The sequence below is a fragment of the Somniosus microcephalus genome, chromosome 4 (genome assembly GCF_052327205.1).
Source record: "Somniosus microcephalus isolate GS21.2 chromosome 4, FLI_Smic_1.0, whole genome shotgun sequence".
Classification (NCBI taxonomy): Eukaryota; Metazoa; Chordata; class Chondrichthyes; order Squaliformes; family Somniosidae; genus Somniosus; species Somniosus microcephalus.
In genome coordinates, this window is record NC_140990.1 from 160,733,827 (window position 1) to 160,756,779 (window position 22,953).

Genomic DNA, 22,953 nt, shown 5'->3' on the forward strand with positions numbered 1-22,953 from the left:
GCAGGGACCACACCTGTATATAAACCCTGAGTAGTGATCTGTATAGTTAGTTCTAGAGTAACCCTCATTCAGTAAACACCTGTTGTACCGTTTCTCCTGCAGTCTGCGTCTTATTATACACAGGCACAACATTGGCAACGAGCAGATTCGAACCTACCTGCAACTCTGCATCACCTCCCAGGGATTCGCTCCTGGAGAACAGTGGAAGGAGGTCGAGTCCAGAAGCACGGGCGTCGACCACGGGCAACCGCCCAGTCATCCAGCGGAGATTTGAGCATCGCAGGGGAGGCTGTCGAGAGCCAGGCTTGGCTTTCCAGTCACGGTGGTCCAGCGAAACGGGCTGGCAACAGGTACTGCGCAGACCCTTCCCGGACAGCGGCGGCTAGAGCCGACCGAGCGGCACAGAAAAAGGCCGAGCAGCGTCGACGGGGGAGAGAGAGAGGGCAGAGTGCACAGGGTGCAACCGGTGTTCAGGACCGAGCTGCGTCAACAGGGAGAGAGACGAGAGAGAGCAGAGCGCAGCCGGTGTTCAAGGGCCGAGCAGCGTCAACGGGGGAGAGAGATGAGAGAGAGCAGAGCGCAGCCAGTGTTCAAGGGCCGAGCAGCGTCAACGGGGGAGAGAGGCGCGCAGGAAAATGCGAGGCGCTGCCATTGCCACGACGACCGCAGAGAGCGGCATTGGCAGCAGCGCAGGAGCAGCGCACGAAACCCACAGGGCGTCGCCATTTGCCACGAGGACCGCTGAGAGCGGTGTTGGCAGCAGCGCGGGAGACGCCATTTTAAGTCGCAGCAGGGAAGAAAGGAAAGCGTGGGAGACGCCATTTTAAGCCACAGCGGGGAAGAAAGGAAAGCGCGGGAGACGCCATTTTAAGCCAGTCTAACCACACCCAAAAATGCCGAAGAGTGGCAGTATCACAGCGTTCGACAATGAAGTCGAAGATTGGACGACATATGCCGAACGCATAGAAGTATACTGCAAGGCGAATGAAGTGCCAGATGACAAGAAAGCGCTGGTATTGTTGAATTCAATGGGTGCAAAAACGTATGGCTTACTACGAAACCTAGTAACCCCAGAGAAGCCAGTAGAAAAAGATTTTGAAAACATAGTGTCAATCCTGCAGGACCACTTAAACCCCACACCGCTGCTGATAGCAGCAAGATTTAAGTTTCACAAAAGGAACCAGCATAAAGATGAAAGTAATGCTGAGTATTTAACGGAACTGCGCAAGCTCTCGAAACACTGCCAGTTTGGAACGGGACTAGCAGATGCTTTAAGGGACAAGTTTGTGTGTGGGCTTCAAAGTGAAGGAACCCAGAAACGGCTTCTATCAGAAAAGGATCTTACGCTGGACAAGGCTTCCAACATTGCAGGATCACACGAAGTAGCAGCACGGGGTGCTGCAGAGATACAACGGAGACCGCAAGAATATGGCACAAATGAAATGTCATACGGAACAGTGAAGTGCTATCGCTGCGGCAGAACAACACACGACCATAATGATTGCTGGTTCAAGGACAAAGTGTGCAGACAGTGTGGAAAAGTAGGACACATAGCAAGAGTCTGCAGGTCGGGAAAGAAAACCAGCAGCAAGAAATCTCCACAGGAGAAGTACAAGAAAGTACATAAGGTGACGGAGAGTAGTTCAGACGAACAGAAAAGTGATACAGACTCCGGAAACAAGGAGCTGGGTTGTCTGAAACTACATAATGTGATCAAAATGGAGGATCACCAAACTATCTGAGTCACTCTCAAGATAGCAGGAGTCCAAGTGAAAATGGAATTGGATACAGGATCAGCCCTAACAGTCATAAACCGAAGGGACTACAAGCGGCTATTCTCACATATACCCTTGAGAGATACAAAGATTGTCTTGAAGACGTACATGGGGCAAAAAGTCTACCCCAAAGGAAAAATAAGGGTGAACGTTATATATAACGGCAAGGAAACACCAAAAATGGACCTATATGTATTGCCAGGTGGAGGACCACCACTACTAGGACGTGAATGGATCCGGAAGATACAGCTAGATTGGCATTCCATACAAGCACTGACTGTAGATGCCAAAAAGGATGACGACGTCACACCTGGCCGACTGTCAAAAATGCTAACTGACGCACAAGAAGTGTTCCAGCAGGGACTCGGAACACTAAAAGGCATAACAGCGATGATCAAAATAGAGGAAAATGCAAGCCCAAAGTTTTTTAAGGCCAGACCGGTACCTTATGCGATCCGCCCAGCCGTTGAAGCAGAGCTGGAAGGTTTGGAACGTTCAGGAGTACTGTCCAAAGTGGACTGGAGTGAGTGGGCTACACCCATCGTTCCTGTAATGAAGAGGTCATTGAGTAATACGCCTGGGGAACCAAAGAAGGTTCGCATCTGTGGGGACTTTAAGGTGACAGTGAACCCAGTCCTTCACACTGTACAATATCCGCTTCCGCGGATTGAAGATATTTTCGCCTCGCTATCTGGAGGGAAACGCTTCATTAAGATTGATCTGGCCCAGGCATACCTGCAAATGGAGGTAGAAGAAGCCTCAAAACAGTACCTCATGATCAGCACTCATAAAGGTCTCTACCAATACAACCGGCTGGTGTTCGGGGTAGCATCAGCTCCGGCTATTTGGCAAAGGGCAATGGAACAAGTCCTGCAAGGGATTCCAGGGACCCAGTGTTATTTGGACGACATCCTGGTCACAGGTGAAAATGATAGTGATCACCTCGCCAACCTGGAGCAGGTGCTCACTAGATTGAAGGAATATGGGCTCCGAGCTAATCGCCACAAATGTGAGTTTTTCCAGAAGCAGATCTCGTATTGTGGCCACGTTATTGATAAAGAGGGGTTACATAAGTCCCCTGAAAAGATTGAGGCAGTAATCAAGGCTCCAGCACCGGAAAATGTGTCACAACTGAGGTCGTTCCTCGGGCTGGTGAACTACTACCATAAGTTCTTGTTGAATTTGTCTACAGTACTACACCCACTGAACACCCTACTGCAAACGGGGGTACCATGGAAGTGGAGTGACGAATGTAAACGAGTTTCCAGAAGAGCAAAGCATTGATCACATCAAAAGAGGTGTTGGCTCATTTCAACCCAGCACTACCAATTCGGTTGGCGTGTGATGCATCACCCTATGGCATTGGAGCGGTGCTGTCGCACAAATTCCCGGATGGCTCGGAGAGGCCAGTAGCCTTTGCGTCTCGGTCACTAACCTCAGCCGAGCATAACTACGCCCAGATTGACAGGGAGGCCCTCAGCCTAGTGTGGGGAGTGAAAAAGTTCAATCACTATCTGCACGGGCAGAAGTTCACCTTGCTGACTGACCACCAACCACTTGTCTCCATCTTTAATCCAAAGAATGGCATTCCGGTGATGACTGCGCAACGGCTACAAAGATGGTCCCTTTTTCTAGGGGCGCACCAATATGAAATCGAGTATAAGGGCACGAAACAGCATGGAAACACTGATGGGCTATCACGCCTGCCACTGCCTACTGCGGAGGAAGCACCAGCAGTGGATCCTGTCGAAATATTTCATTCGACTATAATTGAATGCTTGCCAGTAACTAACGCTGGTATAGAGAAGGAGACCCGAAATGACCCGACACTGTCTCGGGTATATGATTTGACGGTGAAGGGATGGCCAGCAGATGGCGACTCGCTGTTGCCAGCATTCTCATCCAGAAGAGAACAGCTGTCAGTATGCCAGGGGACCTTGATGTGTGGATTCCGAGTGGTAATTCCACCCAAGTTAAGGGAGAGATTGCTCAATGAGCTTCACGAAGGTCATCTGGGAGGGGTGAAAATGAAAAGCCTTGCTAGGGCTTATGTGTGGTGGCCGGGGATCAATCAGCAAATCGAGGACCTGACAAAGAGCTGCTCAGGATGCCAGAAGGTCCAAAATGCACCACCACATGCCCCTCTACACCCATGGGAGTGGCCCTGCTCTCCATGGCAACGGGTGCACATTGATTTCGCTGGTCCATTCATGGACTCAATGTTCTTAATAGCAGTGGATGCTCATTCAAAGTGGCCTGAGGTGATAAAGATGTCTTCAAACACTACAGAGAAAATGATTGCAGTCCTACGGACCATATTTGCCAGAAACGGGTTGCCAGAGCAGATCTGCTCTGATAATGGACCACAGTTTGTGTCCGATGAGTTCCAAAAATTCATGAAAAGGAATTGGGTAAGGCATTACACATCCGCCCCGTATCACCCAGCCACCAATGGATTGGCTGAGAGGTTCGTACAAACCTTTAAGAAGGCGATAAAGGCCATGTGCGATGAGGAAATTCCACTACAGCATAAGATGGACAATTTCTTATTAGCCTACCGAAACGCGACACATGCAGTTACCAACCAGACCCCGGCCATGATGTTCTTTAACCGAAGGTTGAGATCTCGTCTGGACTTGCTCAGACCAAATGTGCGAAGAAATGTTGAGGACAAACAATTCCAGCACATCAACGAGAAGCCGACAAGGAGCTTCAATGTAGGGCAACCAGTCTTGGCCCAGGACCATCGAACAGAGAAGTGGCAACCCGGAACAATATGTACAAGGCAGGGGCCATTAATGTACACAGTGGATGTCGGGGAGAACATTGTGAGACGCCACGTCGATCAGATCTTAACATCACAGAAATGCGTCAACCCCATGTCTCGAGTACCTGGGGATGAACCTGACATACCAGTAGTATCTACTTCAGACCCAGTAGCAGTGGAACCCGATGAACTACCCGATGAAAGGGGGTCAGAATCGCCTCTGCACCAAGAACAAGAACCTCCGGAAAGGCGCTATCCCGAAAGGGTCAGGAAGCCGCCCCAGAGACTGAATCTATAAATGGACTTTTGTTATTAAATGTACATGTAAAAATGTAATTGTTATTTGAATATTAAGGGGGTACTATTAATCTAAAAAGGGAGGAATTGTAGTGTATGTGCTTTAAGTCAGAACTACTTTTTACAGCTCCTGTATACTGTAGTACCGGCAGTAACCACACCAGTATATAAGCTGTGCGCATGCCTCTGTTCTCCAGTCTAGAGATGACCCTCCTCCAGTAAAGACCTGTTGTTTGTTTATGTACAGCATCCGTGTAATTATTTATCCACTGAACCACGGATCTAACACATGGCAACGGGTGCATATTGATTTTGCTGGTCCATTCATGGACTCAATGTTTTTAATAGCCGTGGATGCGCACTCGAAATGGCCTGAGGTGATCAAAATGTCCTCCACCACCACGGAGAAAACTATTGCAGTCCTACGGACCATTTTTGCCAGGAACGGCTTGCCAGAGCAGATTTGCTCTGATAACGGACCACAGTTTGTGTCCGAAGAGTTTCGAAGATTTATGAAAAGGAATGGGGTAAGGCATTACACATCCACCCCGTATCATCCAGCCACAAATGGATTGGCTGAGAGGTTCGTACAAACCTTTAAAAAAGCAGTAAAGGCCATGTGCGATGACGACATTCCACTGCAGCATAAGGTGGACAATTTCCTGTTAGCCTACAGAAATGCGACACATGCAGTCACCAACCAGGCCCCGGCCATGATGTTCTTTAACCGAAGGTTGAGATCTCGTCTGGATTTGCTCAGACCAAATGTACGAAGAGATGTTGAGAGTAAGCAATTCCAGCACATCAATGAGAAGCCGACAAGGAGCTTCAATGTAGGGCAACCAGTCTTGGCCCGCGACTACCGATAAGAGAAATGGCAACCAGGAACGATATGCACACGGCAGGGGCCACTAATGTACACAGTGGATGTTGGGGAGAACATTGTGAGACGCCATGCTGACCAGATCCTAGAGTCACAGGAACGAGTCAACCCCATGTCTCGGCCATACGTACCTGGTGAGGAACCCGACGTACAGGTCGCATCTACCTCAGAAACAATAGCATTGGAAGCTGATGAATCAACTGACAACAGGGTGCTAGAATTGCCTCTGCACCAAGAACGAGACACTCGGGAAAGGCGTTATCCAGAAAGAATCAGGAAGCCTCCCCAAAGACTGAATTTATAAATAGACTATTTTCAGCTAATGTTGCATGTTAAAAGTGTTAATTGTAATTCGTTTGATATTTAATTGTTAAATGGGTGTTATGGTAATGTATGTACCTTAAAGGGAGAGAACTACTTTTTACAGCTCCTGTATACTGTAGTACCGGCAGTGACCACACCTGTATATAAACCCTGAGTAGTGATCTGTACGGTTAGTTCTAGAGTAACCCTCATTCAGTAAACACCTGTTGTACTGTTTCTCCTGCAGTCTGTGTCTTATTATACACAGACACAACAGTTAATATATTAAAGAGCTTTTTAATTCAGATTCAGCTGTAGTAAGCATGGTTAAAAAACAAATTAGTCAGTTTTTATATAGAAATGCTGATCCAAACTAGTTATACCTTGATCAAGAATTACATATTATAGCTGTAGATGGATTTTTTATTATGTGCTTTAAAAAATATTTACTATCTATTTTGGCCACTGTTATTCACCAACTTTTTACAAACCATATTTACAGTAAATGAAAGTCTGATATACCAAAATGGTTGCTGTTGCGGAACTGTGACCGTATAAGTAATCTATACATGTATATATATATATTTTTTTAAATTGTTCTTTAGTTTCAATGAAATCCGTAATGCGAGGCTTGCCTTTGTCACCTATGAGCAGCTGTACCAGAAAGGAATGGCAACAGACCAACACACCTTAATGAGAGCCCTCAAGGTAAGGTCAAGTGGTTTTGAGTGTAAAGCAAAGAATTTGATTTATCTACTCTGACATCTGTAATGGTGTTACAATGTATACTAACCTCAGAACTTAGACTTGTATACTAAGTGCATGCAATGACAAGAAAGAGGGCTCATACTCTCGTGCCACATCTGAACTGCATGGATATGACTGTGGCTGTCAGTAGTCATTTGAGGTTTTCGTTTTTGTGTAAGATAATGCTGTTTTCCCATGACTGTTTAGTTCAAAACCTTGAAAATGTCATACAAACACTATCTGACTCCAAAAAAAAAGTGACTTGTGAGAGTTTTGGGTTAACACAAATTTTCTTGCACCAGTTTCCTTTCTTTCTTGTCTGAAGACGCTGCTGCTGAGGTAAGTCTCCACAGGGTGTCGGCAACCCCCAGTATCTTGGGAAAGTGGGCATTTTTCACGTGTAAGCCAGATTATTTGACAGAGGAGGGCATCATAAATAAGCCAGTTCCTGATCCTACCCGACTTCCGCACATGTGCACTAGGTAGGCAGGAACCGTGGCTTTCTCTCCCCAGAAGAGATCAGCTGTAGCACAATTAATATCAAATCAGCCATACTTGATGGTGCCACTTCCATTAAGTACTTTTCACAATGATCAAAGTACAGTACAAGCATTTTAAACCCCATCAAGCCAGTAGCTCTTAATTAGCATGGTTCTACCATCAAGCTGTCCAGTTTAGGTACAGAACAATGAGATGGTTTTACATTGAATCTGGACTAGAGAGAGCAATGCCTAACGGGCTTCCAGATGTTATTTGTACTGTCCTCTACTGCTCTCCTCTCATGTAGGCACATTGGAAGCCGATTGGAAATTGAAGACCTGATCTTCTGTGCATACAGTTGTTTAAACTTATGAGTGCCATCGACAGCTTGAAACCCAAGTTGCCTGTTCTCCCCCCACACCTTCACAAAGTCCCTCAAGTCAAAGATTTCTGCAAGTACCTTCATAAGACAGACATCTACATTTCCCCTGCCATTATCCAAACCCTTAAAATTTGAATGCATAACAGAAATTAACAGACTCTATTGGGGAGAAATTCCCCATGAGGGCAGTTTGGGGCGCTAAGTGAAAAATGTTTGGAAAGTTTGCGACAGTCGCTAACCTTTTCAAACATTTGTTAAATTCCCTCTTTTTGCTCTAAGAGGGAAGTAGAGTGCTAAATCAAGCTCTCCATCGCGTTGCAGGGGCTCTTCCCTGCATTAAAGGAAAGGGCTCTAAGCTGCGAGTTCTGCAGGTTTCATTGTAGATTTCTGGGTCACCGGGGAGCGGCAGTGCCGCGCGATCAGCCTGGCACTCAAGCAGAGTGCCGGGCTGAGCGATCGCGGCACGAACGCCGCGACCGGTGGCTGAAAATAAATTTTAAAAATCGTCTTTTTTTTGGGCCAGCCACCCACCATGCCTTTAAGCTGCGCCCGAGAGCGGCCGGCTTCACTGTTCGCGACCCCTGCAGCAGTTGGTAACATCGCCTGGCGCTGCTGCGGGGCGTGAGTGTGAATTTTTCCACCGGGGCGCTGCGCCCACAGATGAAGTCGTGATCTCCGGGCGCAGAAGATCGGGGTGATACCCGGTAGCGCCGCCACTAACCTCCTGTTGAATTTTGCGGGAGGCGCGGTTATCCCCTCGGGGTGCGCGAAAAGCCATTTGTGCCCCGTTAGCGCCCCCCACCGGAGGCACAAACAAGGGGAATTTCGCCCCCTATGTCCGCAAGTTGGGCTTGCTTTATACAACAGCACTCACAAAAAAGTGCCATAAATTCCTATCACCCTGTCTACATAGGATTACATAGGATATACGGCACAGAAACAGGCCATTCGGCCCAACCAGTCCATGCCGGCGTTAAAGCTCCACTCGAGGCACCTCCCATCTTTCCTCATCTAAATCTATAAGCATAACCCTCTATTCCCTTCTCCCTCATATGCTTGTCTCGCCTCCCCTTAAATGCATCTATACTTTTCGCTTCAACCACATCCTGTGGTAGCGAGTTCCACATTCTCTCCACTCTTTGGGTAAAGAAGTTTCTTCTGAATTTCCTATTGGATTTCTTGGTGACTATCTTATATTGATGGCCTCTAGTTATGCTCTTCCCCACAAGTGGAAACATTCTCTCTGTATCCACTCTATCAAAACCTTTCATAATTTTAAAGACCTCTACTAGGTCACCCCTCAGCCTTCTTTTTTCAAGAGAAAAGAGACCCAGCCTGTTCATCCTTTCCTGATATGTATACCCTCGCATTTCTGGTATCATCCTTGTAAATCTTCTCTGCAACCCTCTCCAGTGCCTCTATATCCTTTTTATAATATGGTGACCAGAACTGCATGCAGTACTCTAAGTGTGGTCTAACCAAAGTTCAATACAGGTTTAGCATAACATCCCTCTAGAAATAAGCCCTAGTGCTTGGTTTGCTTTTTAATGACCTTGCTAACCTGTGTCGTGACTTTTAGTGATTTGTGTATTTGTACCCCGCGATACCTTTGTTCCCCTACCACACCCTTTGTTCCTCTACCCCACTTAGACTCACACCCTCCAAGTAATGTGACCTCCCTATTCTTCCTACCAAAATGTAATTATATGCCCATTCTGCAAGTTTATTAATGTTCTCCTGTAATTTGTTGCAGTCCTCCTCAGTATTGACAATCCCCCCAATTTTGGTGTCATTCGCAAATTTAGAAATTGTGTATTTGATTCTAAAGTCTAAATTGTTAATACAAATTGTGAAGAACAGTGGTCCCAGCACTGACCCTTGTAGAACACCACTACCCACCTTCTGCCACTGTGAATAGCTACCTTTTACCCCTACTCTTTGCCTTCTGTCTTGAAGCCAGCTAGCTATCTATTCTGCTACTTGTCTCCTGACTCCACATTCTCTGATCTTGTTCATCAGTCTATTATGTGGTACCTTATCGAAGGCCTTTTGAAATTCTAGATAAATTACATCTACTGCATTACCATTGCCTATTCTCTCTGCTACCTCTTCAAAAAATTCAATGAAGCTGGTCAAGCAAGACTTTCCCTTTCGAAATCCATGCTGACTATTCATTACTATGTTTTTGGTTTCTAAATGTTCTTCTATTTTCTCCTTTAGTAGGGATTCTGTTATTTTTCCTACCACTGATGTTAAGCTGACTGGTCTATAATTCCCTGGACATGTTAGAGTCATAGAGTCATAGAGTTATACAGCACAGAAAGAGGCCCTTTGGCCCATCGCGTCCGCGCCGGCCATCAATCCCTGTCTAATCTAATCCCATTTTCCAGCATTTGGTCTGTAGCCTTGTATGCTATGGCATTTCAAGTGCTCATCCAAATGCTTCTTGAATGTTGTGAGGGTTCCTGCCTCTACCACCCTTTCAGGCAGTGAGTTCCAGATTCCAACCACCCTCTGGGTGAAAAAGTTCTTCCTCAAATCCCCTCTAAACCTCCTGCCCCTTACCCCCTTACCTTGAATCTATGCCCCCTTGTTATTGACCCCTCTACTAAGGGAAAACGTTCCTTTCTATCTACCCTATCTATGCCCCTCATAATTTTGTACACCTCAGTCAGGTCCCCCCTCAGCCTTCTCTGCTCCAAGGAAAACAACCCCAGCCTGTCCAGTCTTTCTTCATAGCTGAAGCGCTCCAGCCAGGTAACATCCTGGTGAATCTCCTCTGCACCCTCTCCAAAGCAATTACATCCTTCCTATAGTGTGGCGACCAGAACTGCACACAGTATTCCTGTTGTGGCCTAACCAGCGTTTTGTACAACTCTATCATAACCTCCCTGCTCTTATATGCTATGCCTCGGCTAATGAAGGCAAGTATCCCATATGCCTTTTTAACCACCTTATCCACCTGTTCTGCTGCCTTCAGGGATCTATGTACATGCACACCAAGGTCCCTCTGATCCTCTGTCTTTCCTAGGGTCCTACCATTCATTGTGTATTCCCTTGCCTTGTTAGTCCCTCCAAAATGCATCACCTCACACTTTTCAGGGTTAAATTCCATTTGCCACTGTTCCGCCCATCTGACCAACCCATTTATATCGTCCTGCAGGCTGAGGCTACCCTCCTCGCTATTTACCACCCCACCAATTTTCGTGTCATCTGCGAACTTACTGATCATACCTTTTACATTCACATCCAAATCATTAATGTGGACCACAAACAGCAAGGGACCCAGCACTGATCCCTGCGGTACCCCACTGGACACAGGCTTCTAGACACAAAAACAACCTTCGACCATCACCCTCTGCCTTCTGCCACTAAGCCAGTTTTGGATCCAATGTGCCAAGGCACCCTGGATCCCATGGGCTCTTACCTTCTTGACCAGTCTCCTATGCGGGATTTTATCAAAAGCCTTACTGAAATCCATGTATACCACATCCACTGCACTACCCTCATCCACACACCTAGTCACCCCCTCAAAAAATTCAATCAAATTAGTCAGACATGATCTTCCCTTGACAAAGCAATGCTGACTATACCTGATTAATCCTTGCCTCTCCAAGTGGAGACTAATTCTGTCCCTCAGAATTTTTTCCAATAATTTCCCTACCACTGATGTTAGGCTCACTGGCCTGTAATTCCCTGGTTTATTCCTACTACCCTTCTTGAATAATGGTACTACATTAGCTGTTCTCCAGTCCTCTGGCACATCCTCTGTGGCCAGAGAGGTTCTGAAAATTTGTGTCAGAGCCCCTGCAATCTCCTCCTTTGCCTCACACAGCAGCCTGGCATACATCTCGTCCGGGTCTCGGGATTTATCCACTTTTAAGCCTGCTAAAACCGCTAGTACCTCCTCCCTCTCAATGCTAACATGTTCAAGTATATCACAGTCCCCCTGCTTGATTTCTATGCCTACATCGTCCTTCTCCATAGTGAACACAGATGCAAAAAATTAATTTCAAAACCCCACCTACATCTTCTGGCTCCACACACAGATTGCCACTTTGGTCCCTAATGGGCCCTACTCTTTCCCTAGTTATCCTCTTGCCCTTAATCTATATATATAAAGCGGCTCTTCTGTCTGTCTGTCTGTCTGTCTGTCTGTCCGCCTGGTCTCTATGCGTTTGGAAGTTACAGAGCGTACCGACGCGCGCGTCACCTCAAAAGAAAGCTTGCGATTCCAGACCGGTTATAGGCCTATTTACGTTTCGGCCGGACAAAAATCCCGCCCGCGGTATCCCAAAAACGTTCAGCGTTCCGCTCTCATTAGCGACCGTCTGACGTCGAGGTCTTCCTACAGTTGAGTGTCGAGTGACTCGACGATTGACCAATCCTACGCTTCGGTGACCTGACCGGTCGACCAATCGGTGCGTGTGTGGGCGGGCCTTATCCTTCTGAACCGAGGTGAGTGGCCGCCATCTTGATTTTCCACGATTTTTTCCCCCACACTTTCTGTGTGTTAGGGAACTAAGGTAAATATTTCAATTATGTGTTAGGCAATTAATTTAACAATTTATTTGAGTTTTATATTGTGTTTAGCAACCCCCCCCCTCCTCCTCACCCTCGCGCAGGGGGGACTCGGGGCCTGAAGCTGAAAAAATTTCTCTCTCTCTCTCTCTTTCTTCCCTCTCTCTCTCTCCTTCTCCTCTTCCCTCTCTCTCCTTCTCCTCTTCCCTCTCTCCTCTTCCCTCTCTCTCCTTCTCCTCTTCCCTCTCTGTCTCTCTCTACTTCCCCCACTCAGGTGTCGCGGACGGAGCGCGGGCGCGCCGCCCGAAGTTTCCCGCTCGCTAACGGCCTTGCCGGCTCCCGCGGGCCGCTCGCACTGACCGCGCATGCGCCGCCCGCACTCACCGCGCATGCGCCGCCCGCACTTACCGCGCATGCGCCGCCCACACTCACCGCGCATGCGCTGCCCGCCCGCCCGCAGCGGCCGTCCATCAGCCGCGCGATACGCGGGGGACCTCAGCAACGGCACCGGACCTCAGGCAGTAGGCAGGGGGAGGGGCCGGAGAGAGGGACAGAGGGGAGTGGGGGAGCGGGGGAGAGAGGGAGACGGGAGGGGAGGGAGATGGGAGGGGAGGGAGACAGGGGAGGGGAGGGAGACAGGGGAGGGGAGGGGGGGAGGGAGGGAGAGAGGGGAGGGGAGGGGAGGGAGAGAGGGGAGGGGAGGGAGGGAGGGGATAGGACAGGGAGAGGACATGACAGGGAGACCAAACGCCCCAAAATTGCCCTCGCGCCCCAAAATTGCCCTCGCGCCCCAAAATTGCCCTCGCAACGCGGGGCTCGCTAGGCAGGGGGAGGGGCCGGAGAGAGGGACAGAGGGGAGTGGGGGAGCGGGGGAGTGGGGGAGGGGTGGGCGGGGAGAGGGAGACAGGGGAGGGGAGGGGAGGGGAGGGAGGGGAGGGGAGGGAGAGAGGGGAGGGGAGGGAGAGAGGGGAGGGAGGGATAGGACAGGGAGAGGACATGACAGGGAGAGGGGGACACACAGGGGCAGGGAGACCAAATGCCCCAAAATTGCCCTCGCGCCCCAAAATTGCCCTCGCAACGCGGGGCTCCCCAGCTAGTATACTTATAAAACACCTTAGGATTTTCCTTTATTTTGCTCGCCAGTGTTATTTCATGGCCCCTCCTCGCTCTCCTAATTTCTTTTTTAAGTATTCCCCTGCACTTTTTATACTCCTCTAGGGCTTCTTCTGTCTTTAGTCCTTTGTATCTGCCAAAAGCCCCCCTTTTTTTCCTAATCCATTCTCGTATATCCCTTGACATCCAAGGTTCCCTGGGCTTGTTGGTCCCACCCTTGACCTTTACGGGAACATGTTGCCATTGTACTCTCTCAATTTCCTTTCTGAAAGACTCCCATTGCTCCGATGTGGATTTTCCTACAAGTAGCTGATCCCAGTCCACTTTGGCCAGATCCTGCCTTATCATATTAAAATCGGCCTTCCCCCAATTTAGAACCTTTATTTCCGGTCCATCTCTGTCCTTTTCCATGACTACCTTAAATCTCACCGAATTATGGCCACTGTCACCAAAGTGCTCACCTACTAACACTTCTACCACTTGCCCGGCCACATTCCCTAGAATTAGGTGCAGTACCGCCCCCTCTCTTGTAGGACTTTCTACATGCTGGCTCAAAAAGCTCTCCTGGATGCACTTTAAGAATTCTGCACCCTCTAAGCCTTTCACACTCTGACTATCCAGTTAATATTGGGGAAGTTGAAATCCCCCACTATTATTACCCTATTATTTGCACATTTCTCTGAGATTTGCCTACATATCTGTTCCTCTATCTCCTCCTGACTGTTTGGGGGCCTATAGTACACTCCCAGCAAAGTGCTTGCCCCCTTTTTGTTTTTAAGTTCTACCCATATGGTCTCATTAGAGGAACCTGTTAATATATCATCCCTCCTTACAGCAGTAATTGACTCCTTAATTAATATTGCGACACCCCCTCCTCTTTTACCCCCCCACCTCTGTCTCGCCTGAAGATTCTACACCCCGGAATATTGAGCTGCCAGTCTTGCCCCTCCCTCAACCATGTCTCCGTGATAACAACAATATCATACTCCCATGTGTTCATCAACACCTTCAGTTCATCCACCTTATTAGCAAGACTCCTTGCATTAAAATAAATGCCATCCAGCCTTGCCCCACTCCCTTGTGCCGTTACATATTTGCTCTGCCTTCCAAGCTGACTTGTTTTTTCCTCTATATTTGGCTGTACATCACCCCCTATTATAGCTCCACTCTGTATCCCATCCCCCTGCCAAGTTAGTTTAAACCCCCCCCAACAGTGCTAGCAAACCTCCCCGCAAGGATATTTGTCCCGTTCTGGTTCAGGTGCAACCTGTCCGACTTCTACAAGTCCCACCTTCCCCAGAAGCAGACCCAGTGATCCAGGAAACTAAAGCCCTCCCTCCTGCACCAACTCTTTAGCCACGCATTCATCTGCTCTATCCTCCTATTCCTATACTCACTAGCACGTGGCACCGGGAGTAATCCAGAGATTACAACCTTTGAGGTCCTGCTCTTTAATCTGCTACCTAGCTCCCTAAATTCTTGCTGCAGGACCTCATCCCTCTTCCTACCCATGTCGTTGGTCCCAATGTAAACCACGACCTCTGACTGTTCACCCTCCCCCTTCAGAATGCCCTGCAGCCGTTCAGTGACATCCTTGACCCTGACACCAGGGAGGCAACAAACCATCCTGGAGTCACGTCTATGGCCACAGAAACGCCTATCTGTTCCCCTTACGATAGAATCCCCTACCACTATTGCTCTTCCGCTCTTTTTCCTCCCTTCCTGAGCAGCAGAAGCACCGCTGGTGCCAGGAAGTTGGCTGCTGCTGCCTTTCCCTGGTAAGTCATCCCCCTCAACAGCATCCAAATCGGTATACCTGTTTGAGAGGGGGATGGCCACAGGGGTCCCCTGCACTACCTGCCTGCTTCTACTGCTCCGCCTGATGGTCACCCATTTCCTTTCTGCCTCTGCAGCCCTTATCTGCGGTGTGACCAACTCACTAAACGTGCTATCCACGACCCTCTCAGCATCGCAAATGCTCCAAAACTCATCCATCTGCAGCTCCAGCGCCTCAATGCGGTCTGCTAGTAGCTGCAGCTGGATACATTTCCGGCACACATGGTCGTCAGGGACACCGGCAGCGTCCCTGAATTCCCACATAGCGCAGGTGGAGCATAACACGGGGCTGGGCTGTCCTGACATGACTTACCCTTTAATTAAATTAATTCAATACCACCAATTAAAGATATACTCTAGGGCGCTTGTAGGGCAGAAGTCCCCGCTACACCAGAGAGACCCTAGAAAATATAAATTGTAGAATTGAAGTTCATTAATGTTCTATCCCCCTTCTTAAATATAGGTATTACGTTAGCTATCTGCCAGTCCTCTGGCACTATACCTTTTTCTAACGAATTATTAAATATGTGTAGTAATGCCTCTGCTATCTATTCCCTAGATTCTTTTAAAATGCGTGGATGCAATCTATCTTTGAGTTTGATTTATTTATTTAATATACCCCTTTTTTATTTTAAATGTACTTATCTCATTAATAATCTCACCATCCAATGTCATGTCCACCTGTTCTATCTCCCTGGTAAATACTTAAGTAAAATATTTAATATTTCTGCCATCTCTCTATCGTTACCTGTGGTATTATCCTGTCTATCCATTAATGGCCCTATTCCTATCCCACCTTTTTTTTTTAGTGATGTACCTGTAAAATATTTTACCATTTTGTTTTATGTTCCTTGATAATTTAATTTCTTAGTTCCTCTTTGCCTTCCTAATTGTTTGTTTGACTTCTCTCCTAATCTCTTTATATTCTCCCTTATCATGCACTCCCCTATCGTCTGTGTACTTAATGTATGCCTCTTTCCTTACCCTCAATTGTTCCCTTATGGTTTTATTCATCCATGCAGTCTCATTAGTCTTTAGTTTGTTCTTTACTTTTAGCGGAATATATTCTTCCTGCACTCTGTTGAACACCATTTTATATGTTTCCCATTGTTGTTCTACATCGTTGTTTGCCAATATTGTTGCCCATTTATTTTCCTAAGTTCTATTCTCAGCCCCTCAAAATCAGCTTTTCTCCAATCTATTACCCTGGTTTTTGTCATACTTATGTCCTTCTCAATTACCATCTTAAAGCGTATTATATTATGGTCACTATTGCCTAGATGTTCCCCTACTTTTACTTCTCTTATCTGCTCTGGTTCATTCCCCATTACTAGATGTAATAGCGAATCCTCCCTTGTTGGGCTTTTTACATATTAGGTTACAAAGGACTCCTGTACACATTGTAGGAACTCCATTCCCTTATCCCCTTTACCTACCTCTTCTGTCCAATTAATATTGGGGTAGTTGAAATCCTCCATGATGATTATTCCATGTTTTTTACTCATTTCCCTAATTTGTCTGCATATTTCTTCCTCCACCTCCCTTCCACAATTAGGTGGTCTGTAGACTACACACACTAGTGTGATTGATCCTTTATTATCTTTTATCTCTATCCATATGGATTCTACTTTTGTCTTGCTGATTGCTGCGTCACTTTTTTCTACTGCCATTATGTTATCCCTAATAAGTATAGCTACTCTACCTCCCCTTTTTCCTTCCCTATCTTTTCTAAATATGTTATACCCTGCAATGTTTAATTCTCAGTACTGATTTTTCTTTAGCCATGTCTCAGTAATCCCTAGTATGTCTGGTTCCTCGCATCACCTGATTGCCTGTTTTATTATGGACACTGTGTGTATTGCTGTACAGACAGATTAACTATTTTTTAATAGGATTTCCTTTCATTTTATGTTTAACCATCTGTTTAGACTCCTGTGGTATAACTCTATTTATTCCCTTGCCATCAATGTCCTCCCTTACTTTATTCTTTCCTGTGCTCTCTTTTCCTGTGTTGTTGATAATTAGGCTAGTTACATTTCTTGTAGATCCCTCCCCCCATTTTACTAGTTTAAAGCCTTTGCCAACAACTACACCCACAACTACTTCTTAACACTATAGGGTAGAAATTGGACCTTGGTACGCCCATTTTATTGCGTAAAATGGACGTAACAAGGCCCAATTTCTGGGACCAATGTCCTGCACCCCAAGGTGCCATTACATATGTTATGAGGGGCCTAATGATTGTTTTAGGCTTCCTTTCAGAAATTGGTCTGTGATAAGCGGGGCAATCATTGGGTCTGCTCTGCTCAGGATTCTTCAGCGATTGCTGAAACATCTCTGGGGAGCCAGGAAGAGGAGGAGAGCTCTTCTGACTTCACGGTATTGTTGATCACCCCTGCCGCCCCCCCCCCCCGCCCCCCACCAACCCACCTTTACTGCTACTTTCCCCCATTCCGGGACTTCACTTTGGCCCGTTGCTGGCGAGGTAAGTGGCCTGACATTCATGCTGGTTAAATGGGCAAGCTGCATGTGAAGGCAGGTGCCAGAAAATTAAGCAAATAAGGTCCAAGACCCAATTTCAAGTGAGCTTCAGGCCACCTGGTTGGGCTGTGCACTCCTTGATTATGCACCCGAAAATGGGTATACCAATGTGAAGCCTTTGTGCCAGCTAATATACTTGCGCAAGCTTGTAACCTATTACTCCTATGAGGTGCTCCCTGAATGAGATGAGGTTGAACGGTCAGTGGCTGGGGAAGTTCCCCATGAGCCTTAGAGGCTTGAGGTGACTCTTGCATTAAGGAAGCTGCTGTCCCAGAGGGACCAGCTTTTGGCAGCCAGCCTGCTGCAATGGCAAGGGGTGACAGGCCCATCCTGATGCTCCCTATAATGTAGGCACTGCTGAAGGCCTTAAGGAAGTAGGATCAATGCCACTCCCTGAAGAGACATCGACATGTGCAAGTGAGGTGTACAGAATGACCCTATAGGCATCTATTGAAGGCGTGGTAGCTGCCACAATGGAAGTCACCAATGCCTTTAAAAGCTATTCCTGACCTCTTAATGCCACATAAATCTCCTGGGCTGTCATTTTTTCTAGGATGTTGTGCAGGTCATGAGAAACTTCCTGCAATGTGTTGTAGATGCAGGTAGTGCACTCCTCCAACTTGTCCATCATTTCAACTATATGCATGGAAACCATCTCCACTGCCTCCGCATGAGACCAATGCTCCTTAATCCTACAAGGCTACGGACCAAGAGCTGGCAGGTGGGATTAGGCTGGATAGCTCTTTGTTGACCGGGGCGGACACGATGGGCCGAATGGCCTCTATCCGTGCTGTAAATTTCTATGATTCTCTGATAGGTCCTTTGAAGACTGAGTCCCTGAGATCTGGGTGTTTAGACTCTTCAGCCGAGGGTGATCACTCCTTTCCCCTCCCTAGAGGAATGGCATTCTCCCTCTCTTCTACTTCCAGGTTTGCATTCTTACTAGTGGTCAGTGCTTCACTCAGTGATAGCCCTTCTTACTCACTTGCTATTTCCTCCTGACTTGGTGTCTTTAGGCTAGTGCTTGTGCTTGCACAGTTAAGATGCCATGACAAATTTGGCAACAAAGTGGTAGGAGTGATGGATCTGTATCTGTATGTTCATTTAAGTGGCTGGCTCTTCCTGCAAGGTACCCCCTATAATGTGAAGTACAGAAGAGCTTGATTAGCAGTGCACACAGTGAAATTAGCCCTTGAAGAAATAACTCCTGACTGTAAGGGCATTGCAGTATTTTCAGAAAGCACTTGAAGCTGAGAATATTTATGGTGAGCCTTGCCAAGCTATTACCAACCTTCTGTTGTTACCTCACCATCTCCCACCAATGTTACGTCTAACTTTTTTTTGTACTGAGCGGGCCACGAACTCCTTTGAGTACGACCTTTTCGGCCGTGAGCAGATTTTAAAACTACAACAACAATGTTTACAACAACAACTTTTACAACAATGACAGCAACCACTTAAAAGCATAAATACTGTAATGCCATATTGCCACCCCACTGTCTCAAATCATGAGACAATCAGACAAGGTTTGATACAGGTATAACATAACTTCTCTGCTTTTGGATTCTATTCCTCTAGAAATGAGCCCGTGCTTTATTTGCACTTTTATGGCTTTTTAAAACTAAGTTGCTACTTTTAATGATTTGTGAATCTATACCCCTAGATCCATTGGCACCTCTACCCCATTTAGACTCTTATTTTCCAATGAGTAGGTCGCCTCTTTATTCTTCCTACCAAAATGCACCATCTCACACTTACCTACTGTGTTTTGAAATTCATTTGTTATTTACATGCCCATTCTGCAAGTTTGTTTATGGTAGAATTAATTAAAAGCTTTTAGTTCATCATGTATAAACTCTATTTAATAAAAAATTACTTGTCAGAAATGACTGGGATATAAAAGAACTGCATAATGATACATTAACACTTCAGAAATGTCACTCAGTTACACAGTTATGCATCGACAAACAGTCCAAAAGCCCAAGGTGAGCTGAAAGAGGCATATCTATTCATGCAATTAGTATTAATTTTAAAGTTTTCAACGTATTAGCCCATTCCTTAAGACTCTGAGGTACAAACAGGGGCACAAACTTTTTCCCCTCTTTCATAACATGATTTAAACAATCCTGATAGACTCTTTCAAAAAGGAGACAACACCTGCACAACAAATTTAACTGGAACGTACCGCGGGACTTTCAACATAATTTCCCGTATTTTTTTCCAGCTTTAAACAATTTTCTGAATTTAAAAAAAAAATTCTCATTTTATTTCACTGGGGGCCTAAAACTTGTTTGCTTCTGCCTCCTTCCAGCGATCATTGTACATGGGCTGCGCCTCTACCTGTGTTGTTCCAAAGGGCAGCCGTCGCTCTGTCCCCGGGAACGGACTACACGCGTCTGGACCCTCACCCCTCTCTCTCTGTCCCACTCTCTGTCTCTGTCCCTGTTTCTCTCCCTCCATCTCCCCCTCCCCCTCTCTCTCTCCCTCCAACTCCCTCTCTCTCCCCAGTCTCTCTCTCTCTCCCCGTCTCTCTCTCTCCCCCGTCTCTCTCTCCCTCCCCAGTCTCTCTCTCGCTCTCCCCCAGTCTCTCTCTCTCTCCCTCCAGTCTCTCTCTCGCTCTCCCTCATCACTCTCCCTCTCCCCAGTCGCTCGCTCTCTCGCTCCCCCAGTCTCTCTCTCTCTCTCTTCCCCATCTTTTTCTCTCCACCGTCTCTCTCACTCTCTCTCTCTCTCTCCAGTCTCTCTCTCTCTCCCCAGTCTCTCTCTCTCGTTCCCCAGTTAGTCTCTCTTTCTCTCTCTCTCCCCGTCTCTCCCCAGCTTCTCTCTCTCCCCAGCTTCTCTCTCCCCCCAGTCTCTCTCTCCCCCCAGTCTCTCTCTCTCCCCAGACTCTCTCTCCTCCCAGTCTCTCTCTCTCCCCAGTCTCTCTCTCCCCCCAGTCTCTCTCTCTCCCCAGTCTCTCTCTCTCCCCAGTCTCTCTCTCCCCCCAGTCTCGCTCTCTCCCCAGTCTCTCGCTCTCCCCAGTCTCTCGCTCTCCCCAGTCTCTCGCTCTCCCCAGTCTCTCGCTCTCCCCGGTCTCTCTTTGCTCTCCCCAGTCTCTCTTCGCTCTCCCCAGTCTCTCTCTCTCTCTCCCCGTCTCTCTCTCTCTCTCCCCATCTCTCTCTCTCTTTCCCCCTCCCTTCCCCGTCTCTCTCTCTCCCCCCAGTCGCTCTCTCTCTCTCTCCCCCCAGTCTCTCTCTCTCTCCCCAGTCTCTCTCTCTCTCTCCCCAGTCTCTCTCTCTCCCCCATCGCTCTCTCCCTGTCTCTCTCTCTTCCCCAGTCTCTCTCTCTCTCTCCCCAGTCTGTCTCTCTCTCTCTCTCCCTGTCTCTCTCTCTTCCCCAGTCTCTCTCTCTCTCCCCAGTCTCTCTTGCTCTCTCTCCCCCAGTCTCTCTCTCTCCCCCGCTCTCTCTCCCCCAGTCTCTCTCTCCCCCCAGTCTCTCTCTCTCCCCGTCTCTCTCTCTCCCCCACTCTCCCGTCTCTCTCTCTCTCCCCGTCTCTCTCTCCCCAGTCTCTCTCTCCCCTGTCTCTCTCTCTCCCCGTCGCTCTCTCTCCCCCACTCTCCCCAGTCTCTCTCTCTCTCCCCCGCTCTCTCTCCCCCAGTCTCTCTCTCCCCCCAGTCTCTCTCTCTCCCCGTCTCTCTCTCTCCCCCACTCTCCCCAGTCTCTCTCTCTCTCCCCCACTCTCCCCAGTCTCTCTCTCTCTCTCCCTGTCTCTCTCTCCCCAGTCTCTCTCTCTCTCCCCACATCGCTCACTCTCCCCACATCGCTCTCTCTCTCCCCATGTCTCTCTCTCTCCCCACTCTCTCACTCTCTCCCCTCCAATTCCCTCTCTCTCCAGTCTCTCTCTCTCTCCCCAGTCTCTCTTGCTCTCTCTCCCCAGTCTCACTCTCTCTCCCCGTCTCGCTCTCTCTCTCCCCACTCTCTCCCCCCAGTCTCTCTCTCTCCCCAGTCTCTCTTCGCTCTCCCCAGTCTCTCTTTGCTCTCCCCAGTCTCTCTTCACTCTCCCCAGTCTCTCGTTGCTCTCCCCTGGCTCTCCCTCTCTCCCCCGTCTCTCTCTCTCTCTCTTCCCGTTTCTCTCTCTCACCAGCTTCTCTGTCACTCCCCAGTTTCTCTCTTTCTCCCCCCAGTGTCTCTCTCTCTCCCCAGTCTCTCTTCGCTCTCCTCAGTCTCTCGTTGCTCTCCCCGGCTCTCTCTCTCTCACCCTTGTCTCTCTCTCTCTCTCTCTCTTTCCCACTCCCTCCCCGTTTCTCTCTCTCTCCCCCAGGTCTATCTCTCTCTCTCTCTCCCCCATCTCTCTCTCTCTCTCCCCAGTCTCTCTCTCTCTCCCCAGTCTCTCTCTCTCTCCCCAGTCTCTCTCTCTCTCCCCAGTCTCTCTCTCTCTCCCCAGTCTCTCTCTCCCCCCAGTCTCTCTCTCTCCCCAGTCTCTCTTCACTCTCCTCAGTCTCTCATTGCTGTCCCCGGCTCTCTCTCTCTCACCCCATCTCTCTCTCTCCCCAGTCTCTCTCTCTCCCCGTCTCTCTCTCCCCGTCTCTCTCTCTCCCCATCTCTCTCTCCCCGTCTCTCTCTTCCCCAGTCTCTCTCTCTCCCCAGTCTCTCTTGCTCTCTCTCCCCCACTCTCTCTCCCCGTCTCTCTCTCCCCATCTCTCTCTCTGTCTCTCCCCAGTCTCTCTCTCTCTCCCCACATCTCTCTCTCTCTCCATGCCTCTCTCTCTCCCCACTCCGATTCCCTCTCTCTCCCCAGTCTCTCTCTCTCTCCCCAGTCTCTCTTGCTCTCTCCCCAGTTCTCTCTCTCCCCCGTCTCTCTCTCTCCCCACTTTCTCCCCCCGTCTCTCTCTCTCTCCCCCTGTCTCTCTCTCTTCCCCAGTCTCTCTCTCTCTCCCCAGTCTCTCTCTCTCTCTCTCCCCACATCTCTCTCTCTCTCTCTCTCTCCCCACTCACTCTCTCTCACTCTCCCCTCCGATTCCCTCTCTCTCCCCAGTCTCTCTCTCTCTCTCCCCAGTCTCTCTTACTCTCTCTCCCCACTCTCTCCCCCCAGTCTCTCTCTCTCTCCCCACGTCTCTCTCTCTCCCCAGTCTCTCTCTCTCTCCCCCCGTCTCTCTCTCTCCCTCCCCTAGTCTCTCTCTCGCTCTCCCCCAGTCTCTCTCTCTCCCTCCAGTCTCTTTCTCTCCCTCTCCCCCGTCACTCAATTCAATTCAATTCAATTCAATTCAAATCAAATTCAAATCGCTTTATTGGCATGACAAGGTACATCTTATGTTGCCAAAGCAGCGAA

The 22,953-nt window shown here is 48.2% G+C and overlaps 1 pseudogene; it reads left to right on the forward strand.

Annotated features, from left to right (window-relative positions):
• LOC147119964 (uncharacterized) overlaps nucleotides 1-22,953 on the forward strand; it is a 1,277,156-nt pseudogene that overhangs the window by 78,691 nt on the left and 1,175,512 nt on the right.